This window comes from Saccopteryx leptura, chromosome 5 (genome assembly GCF_036850995.1).
Source record: "Saccopteryx leptura isolate mSacLep1 chromosome 5, mSacLep1_pri_phased_curated, whole genome shotgun sequence".
NCBI lineage: Eukaryota > Metazoa > Chordata > Mammalia > Chiroptera > Emballonuridae > Saccopteryx > Saccopteryx leptura.
Window position 1 is genome coordinate 26,453,133 of NC_089507.1, and position 14,186 is coordinate 26,467,318.

The following is a 14,186-nucleotide window of genomic DNA, read 5'->3' on the forward strand; positions in this document are numbered from 1 at the left end:
TTAGACATGGGAGGGAAGGACAGCCCTGGATAGAGACAGAGCCGGGCAGTGTTCTGGGACCAGCTTGGACTTGGGGCTCCCTGCTCAAACCCTTAGCATGATGCCTTCCTTCCTTAGTTCCTTTGCTTAAGATTCTTTATATATCTGATTCTCCCATTGCGACTCATCGAGTACAGATGCCCTTTTATAACTAATGGCAGTCAGGAAGAAGGTGGCTGCTGCCACCGATAAGGCACTTGAGTGCAAATCAGGAAAAAGCACCTGCTGAATTGGTGCGGCCCCACGCAGGGCCCGTGGTTAGCTTTCATAGCAAGCTGAATTTCAGGTCATGCTCTCTGCATTTGCCACATGCTCTCCCTGTCCAGACACCTTTGTGCAGAGAAAAAAATAAAGTATCACCCTTCTATCAGTCTTGGTGCTCAATAAATATTTCTTGATGTCATTCACCTCCTCACTGATCCTTTAACTGTTTGTGTTACAGGTAGGCTGTGATTGTAACAAGCATCTCAATGAAGTCTGGAGTGGGGTGAAGAAGGAACAATTTTTTTTTGTATTTTTCTAAAATGAGAAGCAGGGAGGCAGAGAGACAGACTCCCCCATGTGCCCTACCAGGATCCACCTGGCATGCCCACCATGGAGCAATGCTCTGCCCATCTGGGCCTTTGCTCTGTTGCAACCAGAGCCATTCTAGGGCCTGAGGCAGAGGCCTTGGAGTCATCTTCAGCACCTGGGCCAACTTTGCTCCAATGGATCCTTGGCTGTGGGAGGGGAAGAGAGAGACAGAGAGGAAGGAGAGGGGGAGGGGTGGAGAAGCAGATGGGCGCTTCTCTTGTGTGCCCTGATGGGGAATCGAACCCGAGACTTCCACACTCCAGGTCAAAGCTCTACCACTGGGAAGGAACAATTTTATAACAATTAAAAAATCTGATGTTTGCAACAACGACATAATAGAATGCAGGGAACATGATGGTAACAGGTTCATTTTCCCTGAACATTTACTAACATGTTTGCTAAAAGCTTCCAAGTGCTACCACATTTACTATGCACAACAGTATGAGGTGCATTTCCATTTTACAAGTGAGGAAACATTGAGAGTTCATTAACAACTGTCGGAGCAATGACTTGAACTCATGTCAGTTGATTATTTCCCAAACTTCTAAGCCAGGAAAATATGATACATTTTAGGTTTTACTGATACACAAGTACAGCACTGAACACCAGGGAATCACCCGGTGGGATAATTCCCTTTTCCATTTTCCCTCAATCCTTCTGATTGTGATTCAGTCTAGGATGTCATGCCTTTAACACATAACACTTGCTAATGTTCCTCTTTCAGCCAATCAAAAACAGGTCTTAGGCTCAGATCCTTCAACAGACAGTAGTATTCAGATAAAATTATACAGTTTTACTTACAATACTACCTTATGTTTATGGTAAGTGATATTGGTTCTTCATTTTCCACCTATTATGGAAAGTTTTCTTTTTAAACAAACATCAATAAAATTTTAAAGAAAACTAATTAAGTTGATAACAATGTGGTACATTCATTATGACAGAAATCACTAGAATGGTAGTCAGGGATACTTAGACATGGCAGAAAATCAGGGAGATGTTAAGCCAATAACTAAGGATAGGAAAGTGCCCTCTATCTCTAGGCAACTTGCATGGGCTTTATGTCTAGAAATACATGAGCTTGAATTCCAACTTTGCTGATTACTAGCTGTGCAGTCTTTGAAAATCATTCTATCTCTCTAAGTCTCATTTTGCTCATTTAAAAAAAAAAAGATTCTTTATACCCATTTTAAAGAATTATTGTGACAGGTAAACAAAACAACTTTTGTAGCCATATCTTGACAGTGCCTGGCATATAGTAGGTGCTCAAAAAATATTAGTTTCTCCTAATCTCTCTCATTACCAAAGTTGGTAGAAGAACTGCTAATCTTCCTCCTTATCTATTGCCAATAGCTCTAACTTTCTTAAAAATTTTGTTAAATAGTTTATAAAGTATTTATAAAATGTATATTTGGCATAAAGCAAAATAAGTCAACTAACTAGAGATTGATCATTGCCATGCCTATATAGCTCCCGCATGTCCCTACCCCACCCTTCCCCACTCAGAGCTAATTAGTTTTCTAAATTTTATTTTCTCGTTTCTTGCTTTTGTTGTAGTTTGTCCCTGAGTGACTACTTGAGAGCACCATTCTCCTAATGGCTCCTCTCAGCATTATTACATCAGAGAGAAATGACCTTGAATTTGCTTTAAGCTCTATGTTTTGTGCTTAAAGGAATTCACATTTAAATGTAAACACTGTGTTCTTGACATTTCCCGAAGTCAGTTCATGACACACAGATTGTAACTTACATACTTATAAAGCATCAGGAATCTGCACATGGAGAAGTCTTAGGTAGCTGAGGTCTCACAGCTAGAGTGGAGAGGTCCTGATTCCCCTCGTCATTTAAGAATCAAGAATAGCCCCATATTTGTGTTGCTTCACCATTCCTGGGGCATTGTCCTTGTCCGTATGGTCAAAGTTGGGTTCTGGACACATCCATATTTTAGCTTGCAGGAAGGAAAGAGAGTAAGTTCAGAAGAAGCAATGAAAAATAAGCCTTCGATTCTGAAGAAATAACCATGGAGGTATGAGTTAAAGAGGATCAAGTCCCTGCTCCTTGTTGGGAGGGGTCAAGTCGGCAGGTTTTTTTTTTTTTGGTTTTGTTTTTGGGTTTTTTTGTATTTTTTTTTTCTGAAGCTGGAAATGGGTAGAGACAGTCAGACAGACTCCCGCATGCTCCTGACTGGGATCCTCCCAGCACGCCCACCAGGGGGCGATGCTCTGCCCCTCCAGGGCATCGCTCTGCCACGACCAGAGCCACGCTAGCGCCTGGGGCAGAGACCAAGGAAGCCATCCCCAGCGCCCGGGCCATCTTTGCTCCAATGGAGCCTTGGCTGCGGGAGGGGAAGAGAGAGACAGAGAGGAAGGAAGGGGGTAGTGGAGAAGCAAATGGGCGCTTCTCCTATGTGCCCTGGCTGGGAATCGAACCTGGGTCCCCCGCACGCCAGGCCGACGCTCTACAGCTGAGCCAACCGGCCAGGGCAAGTCGGCAGTTGAACGAGAGATACACCTCGGGATCCTCAGCCAGCAGGGGTGATACGTTGCTGTGAAGCTGGCATCTATAAATGGCTCTTTGAGACCATGTTCACCTGTGGCTCTCCTATAAGCAAACAACTAAAGATGGGGTATAGTTATTACCCCCATCTGTGCTGCAGGAATGTTTCTCATTATCACATGGTTTTACAGCCACATATAATCAGAAGGAAAATGCCAGGTATCTAAATATGTTAAATCTAAATCCAAAAGAAGAAAATTAGACTAACAAGCATTTGGATACACTGTTTCCTCTTTCCTCACCTAACCAAATAAGGAGCTTTATTTCATTTTTAATAAATTGGTACTTGTCTGTAAGTTGTATGACTGTACTTTCCTAGAATTTAGAAATTACTTTGAAATTTTTATTTAATGCACATTGCACTTGAATGTTGCCAAGCAATGGTGCTAATAAAGCCTTCATTTTTTCCTAACATATCCTTTGCATAGAACTCAGTATTATTTGCAGAAAATACTTCAGCAATTTCTTATGTGAAACTGTCAGGGCTTTTTGTTTGTTTGTTTTTGCTTTCGTCATTAGCACAGATTGAAAATAACTTTCTAGGCAAAATGTTAGTACATGACTAGTCATGAGATTATTTTAAAAATTGAATGTCAGTAACAGTACTGAGGGAGAACAGCTACACAAATGGATTTAAATGTTAAAGTGTTATCAAAACATTATGATGACAATTAGCACTTAGTTCACTTGGCATATGAGTTACTTAGAAGAGAAAGGGAAGTGGACATAACTGATTATTGTTAACCTATTCACAAGGGCTGATCACGTTGTTCTCTATTGCTGGGATACAACAAGGAACAATACAGACCAATGCTGTATGTACCCTTGTGGTACTTCTGTTGTTGGATGAGATCACTGTCTGGGTCTCTGGTTGGGCAGAGCCTCCAAATGCACCTCGCAGTAGGGTGGGGTTGGAGACTGTGATCTGTAGGTATAGTCTGTAGGGGGCAGGTCACTGTCAGGGCTAGGCGGTCTGGTGGGGCCACAGGTTATGTTCCATGCAATTGGGTTGTCACTGGCTGGACTCCCGGCCTGGGTGAGGCCATAGGCTGTGTTCAGAAATTGGACATGGCCATAGTCTGGGCTCTGCTGCTGGGTAGGATGGTAGGCTGGGCTTCAAGGCTGCTCAGGGTCACTCTTCAGGTTCCCTGCTTGTCTGGAGCCAGAGGTTGTGCTAAATAGTTAGGAGGGGCATTGGCTTGGCTCCCTACCTTAGATAGGCTATAGGATATGCTCTATAGCTGCTAGGCATCTGTGGTCACATTTGCAGTTGGGTGGGACCTCGAGTTTTTTCCTCATCTTAGGTGAGGATGAGCTCCATGGCTGGTGTAGCCCATTGTCTGGGGATCCAAATCAGGCAGAACTGTTAACCAAGCTGCCAGTCCAGACAGAGCCACCAGCTCAGCTCTCCAGATGGGCTGCTGGCTGGAATTGCTGCTCAGGTACTACTGCAAGAAGGAATATGATCGGCCAAGATCTGAGCACTAGTTCCTCTGAGTCCCGTCCCTCTTCTCTATTCCTAAATGATCCCCAGGGGTTGAGCTCTGCAGGTTTTTCTAGTGATCCCCAGGAGGTGAGACCCAAGTGAGCCTTCCAGGAAGCATCTTACAATGCTGAGAAAGCAGAAGTCTACCTTGGGTTCTCTTTTTCCCACTGGAGAAACCAAAGACCCAGGGGCACCTTCTTGTTTTGGTGCTGTGCCAGTCTGTGGGAGGGAGAATGCAGTCAAAGTGGAACTTCTCCTCTTACGTGTCTGAGATAGTCCGTCTCAGAGTCTGTGTCCAGGAAGGTGTTTTAGCTTCACCCTATGGATTGTTGATATTTTGTCTTTTTGTGAGGGATACTGAGTCAGGAACAACCTATGTCACCATCTTAATGATGTAAACCTTCCACAAATTTAATTTTTTTAAAAATATTGATCTTAACACCTAAGAAGTTCAATGAACTCCAAGATAAACTTAAAGAGATCTACAACTAGATGAATCATAAGCAAACTGTCAAAAGACAGAGAATCTTGAGAGCGTTAAAAGAGGAGTGATTCATAATGTGCAAGGAATCCCCACTAAGATTAACGGATAATTTCTCATCAAAAACCATGGAGACAGAAGGCAGTGGGACAGCATATTCAAAGTGCTGAAAAAAAGTCTCAATCAATAATAACACACACACACAAAAAGGGAAGGAGTGGAGCTATATAAGAGAACAGTGTTTGTATACTACTAAAATTAAGTTGATATAAATCTGAACTTGATTGTTGTAAATAAGAATTTTAATTATAATCATCAAGAAAGCACTAAGAATATAACTCAAAATATAGTAAAAGAAATAACAGTGGAATTAAAATGGTATATCAGAAAATATTTAACACAAAAGAAATCTGTAGTACAGTGATCAAGGGGAGAAAAAGCATAAGACACAGAAAACAACTATAGAAATGGCAGACATAAACTTACCTTATCGGTAATTACATTAAATATAAAAGGATTAAACATTTCAGTCAAAATGCAGAGATTAGTAGGATGAATAAAACACCATGCTCCAACTATGTTTCATTTAAAGAGGGTACACTTTATATTAAAAGAAACAAATAGGTTAAAATTAAGAGTATTGAACTGACACTTGGTAGACTCTCAATATATAATAATTATTCATAGTAATTATAATAGGTACTCTGTAAGTTCAAATATATAGTAAAAATCAATGCATGAGATATATGAAATATACATAACTGAAGTCTTTACATTTTAGTTGCTTAAATATTAATTTAATCTTATAAGTTTTTATTTTAATGAAACTATTTAAAAACTATGCAAAGAGGCATTATCTATATTTTTAAGGTGTTAATTGGTTAGAAATTGACCTTTGTTAGACAGGTAAGAATGTACTAAAACTGAATTAGAAGATGTTTTTCATATGCACTCAATATTTTTAGAGAACAAGCATGTTATGCTTAAAACTTCTTTTAAGAGAATAACACATTGGGAAAAAAACAATACCAAAAAATCACTTTGCTAATTAAAGCATATGAAACCAAACAACTATTTTGGGAATTGATCTTCTTGGTTTGCATGCTAAAGAGAAGTACTTCTCATGTTTCCTTCAAGTGAGATAAAAGTTAGTAAAAAAATCTGGCTAAGGGAGGATGAGCAGAAGTTGACATATTTGAATAGTTTTGCTGACATATGTCAGAATCTTTTTTAAAAATCTTAGGGAGGCTGGAGTTCTCTGGGAATTAAAGTCAATCATGAAACAGAAAACAAGTACAGGATTAGGCATCAGGGACGAGGGCCACATCCCTCACTCTGAACCTTCTGTAACCAGAAGACCTTGGCAAGTTAATGCCTCTGCTTCTCAATTTCCTCTATTCTAAAAATGAGAGGGTTTAACTTGGTGGACTACGTGACCCTTCTCAAATCTAGTATTGTATGTTTCTGTGTAATAGTTCCTCTTCTAGAAGAAAAGTGCCAAGGCTGAATGCAGGCCTTTTCTCCTTGAGGACATAAATAAGGTAGCTGTGGATTCCAGAGTTTGGGTCAATTTTGCCTTAGTGGGTTTGTTGGCTGCTTTCTCTCTCCAGCTTCTGTTTTTTCCTTCCTGTGGTAGCTCCTTCTGTTATTAACAAAATGCAACTAGAACTCCTGCCATGAGCCTCTTATTATACATAAATCCAGAGAGATATTCAAAACCAATATAGCACAGACATAAAACAATTAAAAAAATCAGGACACTGGTCATACAGACACATATTAGCACTGCCTAAAGCTAGCAGTAAAACTTGATCAGTTTAGATGAGTTTCATAAATATTTGTGTTTTCTTTTTTTTTTTTTTTTTTTTTTTTTTGTATTTTTCTGAAGCTGGAAATGGGGAGAGACAGTCAGACAGACTCCCGCATGCGCCCACCAGGGGCTACGCTCTGCCCACCAGGGGGCGATGCTCTGCCCCTCGGGGGCGTCGCTCTGCCGCGACCAGAGCCACTCTAGCGCCTGGAGCAGAGGCCAAGGAGCCATCCCCAGCGCCCGGGCCATCTTTGCTCCAATGGATCCTTGGCTGCCGGAGGGAAGAGAGAGACAGAGAGGAAGGGGGGGTGGAGAAGCAAATGGGTGCTTCTCCTATGTGCCCTGGCCCGGGTGCCCCGCACGCCAGGCTGATGCTCTACCGCTGAGCCAACCGGCCAGGGCCAATATTTGTGTTTTCTGATGTATGAGTACATACACATGTGTACATTTATTAAAGTGAGATTATATTCATTTCAAAATACAGTTACTTTATAAATTGAATTATATAATATTTACTTTTAGAAGCTCAAAGAGATGAATAAAGGCATAATATTCACTGAAACTAAATAAGAAGCTATTTACTAGAAAAAGATGAAACACAAAGAGGTAAATATGAAGAAAATTAGAAAATTTGGAAATAAAAAATTATTAGAAAAACGTAAATATTTATTAGACAGGATAAACTCTTAACTGGAAACAAAAAAATAAATTAACAAATTAGAAGGTTTTGGTAACAATTTTACCCATAATACTTCAAAAGGAAATGAACCAATAAAAAATACTAGAGGTATTAGGAGACAGAGAGGACAGGCAGAAAGTTTTAATATAAATCTAATGTCAAATCTAGAGCAGAATAAAGGAAGTAGAAAAAACACAATTTTTTTTTTTTTTTGTATTTTTCTGAAGCTGGAAACGGGGAGGCAGACAGACTCCCACATGCGCCCAACCGGGATCCACAGGGCACGCCTACCAGGGGGCGTCGCTCTGTTGCGACCAGAGCCACTCTAGTGCCTGGGGCAGAGGCCAAGGAGCCATCCCCAGCGCCCGGGCCGTCTTTTTGCTCCAATGGAGCCTCGGCTGCAGGAGGGGAAGAGAGAGACAAAGAGGAAGGAGAGGGGGAGGGGTGGAGAAGCAGATGGGCGCCTCTCCTGTGTGCCCTGGCCGGGAATCGACCAGGGACTTCCACATGCCAGGCCGATGCTCTACTACTGAGCCAACCGGCCAGGGCCTAAAAACACAATTTTAAAAGGGAGAAATACAAGGAATTTCACAGTTAAAGAAAGACACGAGTCTGCAAATCAGAAGTACAATATGATTATAAAGCAGGAAAAAGAAAAAGAAATTTATATCTAGATTTATTTTACTGATCTATGTTAATGACAGTACAGAATATTCAGGAAAAGGGGTAGAGGGGAGGAAGTCAGGAATCTGAAAGGTTACTAGAAAGAAAAGAGAAATTAACTACAAAAAGTGACAATCAGATTGACAATGGACTTTTCACTGGCAACAACAGATGCCAAAAGGCAAAGGAGAGATATCTTCAACCTGCCGAGGAAGAAATGACTCTAACCTCAGATTTTATACCCAATCTAATATTACTTAACAGCACGAGCAATATAAGGACATATTTAGACATGCAAAGGTAATTTACCTACCAAGCAAGCACCTTATTTTAGAGGAATTAATGGAGGAGAAAGTCTATTAAGAAGAAAACTGACCCAGAATGAGGAATAAAATCAAACCAGAGAGAATGTAGTCAGTAAAATAAGTCAATGAGTTTAATTTTTAAAGTCTTGCTTTTTGTGTTAAAAATGGAACTAAAATTCTAGAAAACAGTAACATTAGCAGATGTTGAGTGAGCAGTTACAGTGTGCTGGATCATTGGCAAAAATGCTAAATTATGATTTAGTGTACATTTGGAAAATAAAAGGTTATGTCCTGGCTGGGTGGCTCATAGGGCATTGTCCCGATGAGCCAGTATTGCAAATTTGATCCCCAGTCAGGGCACAAGCAAGAGTCAACAATTAATGCATAAATAAGTGGAACAACAAATGTTTCTGTCCCTCTCTCCCCCACCTTTATTTCTCTCTAAAATCAATAAATAAAAATTAAAAACAAAACCCAGAAAATATAAGGTTATTACAAAAGAATAGAAATACAATCTAACCTACAAACCACAAGAAGGAAGAAAAAATAAATTAAATTTCTTACCATCCAACAAAAAACAAAAAAGATTTTAAAAGCAGTAAAGAGAAAGGATGGTAAATAAAATATTTACATTAAGATGATAGGGAAAGGCCCTGGCCGGTTGGCTCAGTGGTAGAGCGTCGGCCTGGTGTGCGGGGGACCTGGGTTCGATTCCCGGCCAAGGCACACAGGAGAAGCGCCCATTTGCTTCTCCACCCCTCCCCCTCTCCTTCCTCTCTGTCTCTCTCTTCCCCTCCCACAGCCAAGGCTCCATTGGAGCAAAGATGGCCCGGGCGCTGGGGATGGCTCCTTGGCCTCTGCCCCAGGCGCTAGAGTGGCTCTGGTTGCGGCAGAGCGACGCCCCGGAGGGGCAGAGCATCGCCCCCTGGTGGGCAGAGCGTCGCCCCTGATGGGCATGCCGGGTGGATCCCGGTCGGGCGCATACGGGAGTCTGTCTGATTGTCTCTCCCCATTTCCAGCTTCAGAAAAATACAAAAAAAAAAAAAAAAAAAAAAAGATGATAGGGAAAAAAATAACCTGTAGCATAGAAATGTTTTTTCCTTAAAGTCAGTATCTGGTCCTTAAAATGAGATATGCTACATAAAATGCTAACCAGAAGTCCATCTTGCTATATATTAGGGGGCAAAAAAAATTCAAAGTCAGTTCAATTCAATAAAAAAATTCTCAATCAATTTACAATTTTTAAAAAATGAACCTGAGACACAGTAAAGGCCTTGTTCTCACAAGTAATAACTTATAATGATATGCTTAAAACTGCTTTCTAATTATCATTTAATAAGATTATAAGCAAACAAGCCCTTTATATCCAGTGACAAAGTCTCCCTCAAAGCCAGAACTCTGAGTCGTTACTCCCCTTTGTTGACATTGGTGCACTTAGCAAAATGTCCACAAGTGATTTTGAAGTTCTACTCATTGCATTTGGACTATAACACATAACTTTTCTCATATAACATTTGTTTTAAAATTTGGTATTGGATTAAAGTGTAATCATATGTGTTTCATATACATGTAAACTCATCCAGAAAGCACTGCATTGAGAAAGTTGAATGTTTTAAGAAGGAAGGGATGAAGAGACAAAAGAAATTCTTTTTAATTAGAGCACCTTTAGGGAGGGTATGTACTACCCAGTTGTCCAAGGTCCTGAAACGTCCTCTTGTTTTCTCTAGCATTAGTTTTTTCACATCATTACCCTCCTGACACCAGAAGACATTGAACTTGGGGAGCCCTGGGTAAGATGCTTTCCTTTCTAGCTCTGCAATGCTGTCACCAAGGGAGAAAATACTTTTTTGAAGGATGTTCCCCAAAACTATCCATGGAGTATGCTTGATTCAGAGACACATCAATAAGATAGCTCAAATGGTCAGAAACCTCATTAACCTGAAACAGAATAAACAAGGTAACAGCAGTTTGAGTATCCTTTACTGAGTTTATGGGCACTAAATAGACATGGCACACTCCAGACTCTAGAGATTAATACATCATGACTAATATTAATTGTCAATCCACACTCATTGCAATATGGGCGACTCCTGGGATGCAACTGGCTGGTAAATAGTCCATGTAGGGGTTTGTTTGTTTTTTCAGTTTTTATTGACTTTATTTTTTAAAGCAGTTTTAGATTCACAGCAAAATGGAGGGGAAGGCACAGAACTTTCTAGTTCACCCTTCACCCCCACACATGCCTAACCTCCCCCCTTAACAACAGCGCCCACCAGAGTGGTTCATTTGTTACAATTGACAACCTACATTGACACGTCATAATCACCTGACGTCCGAAGGGTTTGCTCTTGTCCACCTTGTTTTACATTTACCTCCCACTTCATTACCTCAATTTCATGTCTCTAGCCTAAGCCACCTGAATCTGCTTCCTAATTAAGATCACACTGGTTCCGTTGCTTGTTTCAGGGGCCATTTGATAATTGAGAGGACTTCTCAGTCCTGCATCTGCAATCGCTTGAGGCTGAGCGAGGCGACCAGGTCATGGCTCATATGTTCTCCGTTTGACACTAGCTCTTTCTTTTCCTAATGGCTGTTGCACTCCATTTCACAAGCTATTTGGGTGCGGAGACAGAGAAAGAAAGGCAGTTACCTTCATATAGATTGTGGCTCAGCTATAAAGTGTGACAAAAAGAACAAAGGAGCAAGGGAGAATTGCAAGAGCATCCTTTTAGTGACAAGTCTATGTTGGCAAAGGGGGAAGTGAAGAGAAAAGAAGGCTGATGGACAGGAACAAACCGGGAAACGTGCCCTGGGATGGAACAGGTTCCGTGGTACCTGTGTGTCTTGGAGATTAGGGTATGGGTGAGAACATTGGGAGGTGATCTCTCACAAGGGGAAGTTATTTCACTTGATGTTACATTTGCTTTCAATAGAAATGTTGCAGCTGATTAATCCATAAATCAATAAAATGCTAAGAAGGATGAAAATCACATTGGAAATGAATTAATTAGAATACTTTAGACCAGTGGTCCCCAACCCCCAAGCCGCGGACTGGTACCGGTCTGTGGGCCATTTGGTACCGGTCCGCAGAGAAAAAATAAATAACTTACATTATTTCCATTTTATTTATATTTAAGTCTGAACGATGTTTTATTTTTAAAAAATGACCAGATTCCCTCTGTTACATCCGTCTAAGACTCACTCTTGACGCTTGTCTCGGTCACGTGATACATTTATCAATCCCACCCTAAAGGCTGGTCTGTGAAAATACTTTCTGACATTAAACCGGTCCGTGGCCCAAAAAAGGTTGGGGACCACTGCTCTAGACAGTCTAAAAATTGAATTATGATGAGGCGGCAGGTTGTCACTTCTCGTTCAACCTTTTCACAATTGAAAAAGAAGTGCCTCTGTGTTTTCAGAGATAAGAATGAGCGGCTGGGATTCCTCTGGAAGTGGGCGTGGAGGAGAGCGGCTGAAAAGGAAAAAAGCAGATGTTTTCTCACCTTTCATCTTCCCCAACAGAATGAGAGTGATGGATCATTCAGTTTGCTTTGCATGCTCCAAACCAAAGCAGCCACACTTCTTTCCTCGGATATTTGCATATTTTAAAATTTGGTCCATTACTTAAAGAAATAACCATCATTAAATATTTATTTCTTCTAAGGAAATGTGGCTTCTGAGTTGTGTCATATGATATGAAAGGAGGAAAATAAACATAGAAGGATGTATAACGTGTTCTAAAGCGTTTTATGACAAACACATCTAAGTATGAGGGACATGTATAATGAGAGCATGTACATCTGAGTGTGATTTAAAATATGAATGGATGTGTCCCACTCCCCACCCAACCCTTTCTAAGTCACTTTCTCAGGCCACCTATCCATTCCCTGTTCAAACTAGATCGACATATCTCTTGCCACATGGTAGGTTATAACAACCGAACACATCGCATGGGAGTCAACTCTATGTTGTCTGAATAATCTGAAGTCTCTTAAAATTTACAGCAGAGGCATTAGTTTGAAAGAAACAATGTTTTGAGAATCAAAGCGAAGCCCAAATGATTTGAGACATAAAGTTTATGCCATGAAAAATTCATTTGGAAGAATAGATGAAAGCCAGGATAAGCTTGTCCCAGAATAAAGATTCTATATACTTTATATAGGATCTTATATATACAAAGGAGGAAGAGTTGTCAAGGGAAAGAGAGAACTTCAGTGTGCCCCTGATGAGGATGCAGCATCTTACCTCCCAACCTGGGATACAGAAGCAATTGAGGACTTTCTCAAAAGTTTATGTGAATTATGGGTCCATCATTTTAATATTAGATTATAAGCACCAGAAATGTTAAAATTTTTAAATCCTTATATTTGTGAGGATGCACATTTGAAAAATTGAAAGCAGGGGTATGGAAGTGGTGCCTTGCCTTGAAGAAAAAAACTGAAGAACAAAAAAGATGTCTTTGCTCCTCATGGCTGAAGGACAGTCCAGTGAAAATGGCAACCAAATGCAGTCAGGCAAACACGTCTAAGGCAACCTCATAGGGTTCTCCTGCTTCCTGATGTGGCCCAGGAACTTGACTAACGTGGCCAAGCATGCTGAGAGCATGTCCTAGAGAGATGAAAACCCCAAGCCCTGGATGTCCTGGAGGCCGAGATGGGGAGAACATGGTAGTAATGTATGTGGACCTACACGTGAAGCGTGGGGGATGTGTCCTCAGCACGGACGCCTGAGGACCAGATGTTCCGTGCTTCCTCCGTGCCACATCTCCTCCCCATACCTGGCCGCCAGATCTGATCCTCAAGAATTAGGCCAACTATTGGCATTGCAGTGAGTGAAGTTAGTGATTAACTGAGAAAACCAGTAATTGACTACTAAAACCCAGAAACAGAATCAGGGGACATGAGATACAAATTAAAATCTTCCTTAGTAAACAGAAAGTAGATTTTTAATTTTCCATTTTGCAGTTTGTGCTTGAGAAGTTAGCCACATCGTTAGTGAATGCATCGATAGCAGAGATGCGGTGTGGGGTGAACATTCATTTTTATGAAAGAATTCTTTAAGTTTATCAAATAGTGCATCAGAGAACACTATCAAGTGTTCCCTCAGTGCATATAACTCAGTGCATATAACATATCATTGAAATTACAGAAATGTAATTTGCATAACCATTGGAGGAAATCATCAATTGCCCAAAACAAGCCCATTTGAGAGACCTGCCATTCTTTTGGAGTGTTAACAAAACTTAAAGACCCACATTTCTGTTGAGCTGAGGGGACTGGTGCCTTTCAGGTAGGGTCCATTCAGAGATAGCTGACCTTAACGTGGATGAGCAGTGCCCGGGCCCACGTGTAGAGGAAAGAGAGAACAACCTTGAGACGTGCTGGCAGCTCTGAGCCGCTCATTGGCGGCATCTGAAAAGAAGTTCAGTTGAAGATGGGGAGTGATTAGGACATAGACGAAGACATAAGAGCCACATTTAATACAGTGTGGATACGTTCTCTGACAGAGAAATACAGGTCTGTATGTGACCATGTTAGAGAAGCACTTTACCTGATGGTAGATGGTCAGGGAGGCTTCTCTGGGGATACAGCACT